Here is a 3,506-nt window from a genome sequence, read left to right as displayed (position 1 = left end):
TGGGCTGACACTTCCTGCCCGCTGCACCTTTCCTCCTCTTGCACACCTGCTCCCCCTGCTGCCAGATGCTGGAAGTGCACCTATGAGTGACCAAAGGATGAAATCATAGAGCCTTGAGATTCTTCCAGTACTCTGGCAAAGGAGCCAAATTAAGCATTTTTTTTTTCAAGTCAGGAATATGCTTTGTAATAAAGGTCGGATATTCTTCCTGAATAGTGTTTTGTCAAAAAGCACAGAAATGGACACCTCTTTTAAGGGTTAAATGGATGAAAGGACTTGCGGGTTGGACTCAGAGTCAACACAGATCCAGGTTTGGATGAGCCTCGGCTTCTTTCCCTGTGCTTTGACCATGGGGCCATTGTCCATCTCACAGCGCCATTGTGGAAAGCATCTAAGAATATGAATGTATTATAACAAAAATCACTGTGTGCTGGTTCCCTTCTAACAGCCCCTCTCCTTTCCCTCGCCTCCTCCCTCTCTCTTTCTCCTTTCCTCCTCTTTCTATCGCGACTTCTCCTTTTCTCCCCTTCTTTTCCATACATCTTAAGTGGACATTACAGTGAAGCAACTTAACCCTCCCACGCCCCGAAAGGAAGTAAAGGCAGAGAAAGCTCAGCCACAAAACGGAAGTAACAGAAAAAAAACGTATCACGGGCAAAACAGTGAAAAAAAGTAAAAGAAAAAAAAAGCGGCTTTAGGCTTTCTGGAGATCAAGTTAGATTTAGCTAATGACGGGTTGCCAGCGTGGCTTGACCCCCTAAGTAGGGGGTTTTAGGGACGATTGGGTAATTCTTGACCTCTGTTTGACCTCATAAATAGGAATTCTCATTCCGCCTTGTGGGAGCTCTGGAGCTAGTAGGTTCCTGCCTTTTTAACTGTGGGTCTCTCCTCCTTTTCCCCTGCGGCAGTGGGCGGGCCTGGGCTCGCGGCTGGGAGGGGCCGCCACGCCTGCGCCCTCCCGGGAGCCGCCCTGCCCTGGCTGCTGCGGGCTGCTCTGAGCCCGACTCCCTCCCTTCCTGCAGCAGCCTTGCCACGTGGTAGATCGGCGACTTCTGGGAATGTGAGGGAGCTGCACTCCAGTGAGGGCCACACCAAGAACTTTTATGGCTAAGTTAATTAAGTCAAACTTTCCTTGCGAGTGACTGCTTAGAGGAGACAAACCCCTACATGTTCTCTAAGGCAAGAAAAAAATAAGGTGACAGAGGGGATGTACCAACTCGCCAGGACAGAATGAGCTGCAGTGTATTCTTAGACTTTCTTGAAAATCTTAAAAACCTTAAAGAACTTTCTTGCCTATTCCTTCTTGCGAGGCGTCTCTAGGGTGAGGAAGAGAGGGTTCTAATGAAATGGCCGCGAGCCTCAGCACCCCAGCTTTCCCGAGACTTCCTGCTCTTGGACTAAGGAAGAAGACAGCAGCCTCTGTGGCCTGAACCTCTCTGAGCAAAGTGCTTGAGCAAAAGGAACAGATATCTCTCCTTAGAGTGTCAGAAGTCCAGGGGGCTGTGACTGGAAACAGATAAAGGAATCTCAAGGTTGGATCCGACCACGACTGAGGCTTGCTGCTTGTTCCCTGACCGCCCACCGCCTGTGCAGTTGAAAAGTGTCCTGACAGGTTGATAGACTTGGTTTCAAGGTGTTTGGACCTCTGAGCCACTTAATAACTGCGAGACTGTAAACAGGTGAAATCAAGCCTTGACACCGCTGGGGTGGGAGGAGAGTGGAGGTCAAGGTCCCTGAGCTGGTTTCCTGAGAAGTCTCACCTAGGTCAAGGTCTGAATGCAATTTTTGGTACCAGTTATGATGGCTCCGCCAGCTCTCCTTCGTAGTAAATAAATAACTACCATTTTAAGACATAGGTCAGTCGTGGGGGTGGGGTGCACACCTTTAATCCCAGCACTCAGGAGGCAGAGGTAGGCAGATCTCTGAGTTCCAGGACAGTCCAGTCTACAGAGTAAGTTCTGGAACAGCCAGGGCTACACAGAGGAATCCTATCTCAAAAAAACTAAAAACAAACAAAAATAAGCAGCCAAAACATAGGTCAAAATAAACACTTAGAATTATATATTCATAGGATCTATTTATTACTTATTTACTTTATAAGTTATACAGAGTGTGTTTCCAATGCAAAAAAAAAAATCAGACTCTGGTACCCTCTTTAGAAGAAAGCTTATTTTAAATTGAAAATTCATTTTACTAAAATTTATTTATTTCTATAATTCTATAGAATTGTAATTTCTATAATTCTAAAGTCAAATTCTAGAACATATTGCACCTAAAAAGGCTTGCCTAAACCTCTCTGCCATCATCTGGTTTCTTCAGGTTCTTCTCTTCTTTATCAGTAACCAGTTTCATTTCTTTGTTACTTGATTATGAAAATACAACTATACTATTATTGATTCACGAACCTACAGTAAGTTGAGGGCACATGATGTATATTTTGAGTGTTTTCTTCAAATGGCTGTCGACTTGCCTAAGCAATCTCTCTCTTGCCTATGGTTCCCAGGGGCTGGCTGGAAGAGCGAGCCTGAGAGCTGAAACTGTGGAGGCTTCAGTTGACCCCATAGTTTTCCCAAGCATCGACCTGACAAGGCTTCTAAGTGCCTCCTGGGATTCTTGCCCGCCACTGATGGGGGTTGCCAGCCACCTTCACAGAGAGAAACTTGCCTAGAAAGAGGCCACAATGAAGTCAGTGGCAGGCATGGGTTGGAGTACACGGATCCACTCCACTCTTACTGGCTATGGGTTTGCTTTGGAGAAAGACCCCCACACACACACAACAGAGCTGGAGCTCTTCAGAGGTTCCCCAGTGTGAACAAGGCAGACCAGCTGCCAGGCTGAGGTAGGCTACAGGATCAGCTTTTGGCCCATCTGGACTTCAGCCAAGTCTGTTGTAACAAAGTACCACAAACAGCAGAAGTTTGCCATTTTGTGGTAATAGATGCTGGGAAGTTGAGATTCTGTGCACTGTAGAGCCCTTCTGGGATGTGCGAGGGATTGAGCTGTTCCAGAACTTTCTCCTTGGCTTCTATGTAGTTGGCTGTTCTCTGTGTCTTCATATAACTTGTCCACACATCTTCTGTCTTTGTCTATAGTCCATGTCCTCCTTTGTGTAAATAAGATTGGATCAGAGTCAACCCTAATGGCTTCATTTTCACTTTACCTTTGTAAAATAAAACATCAAAGAAAAACAAAGCTATGTTCTTGAAACATCATTCAAAAAATTGTAGGTGAAATCGAGTATTAACAATGCTGCAGCAGCAGGCAGCAGAAACACTGCAGTTCCCCAAGCAGTGGCAGAGGGCCTTGTGGCGGCAGGCAGCGGGCCCTGAGAGCAGTCAGTCCCAGGCAGGGACAGCTGCAGGTCCCAGAGTGGTAGCTCCTCTAGGGTAGGGAGACACGTGGTGACGGGCAAAAGACAGAGACATGGATGGGCATGCCATGCAGAGTGAGGTTGGATATTTATTCAGCTGGTTATGGAGGGGGAAGCAAGAAGGGGAGAAGAGCAG

Source organism: Alexandromys fortis, unplaced genomic scaffold (genome assembly GCF_014885135.2).
Source record: "Alexandromys fortis isolate MF-2015 unplaced genomic scaffold, M_Fortis_MF-2015_v1.1 scaffold_0, whole genome shotgun sequence".
In the NCBI taxonomy this organism is placed as follows: Eukaryota; Metazoa; Chordata; class Mammalia; order Rodentia; family Cricetidae; genus Alexandromys; species Alexandromys fortis.
Note: the sequence above shows the minus strand (reverse complement) of the source record.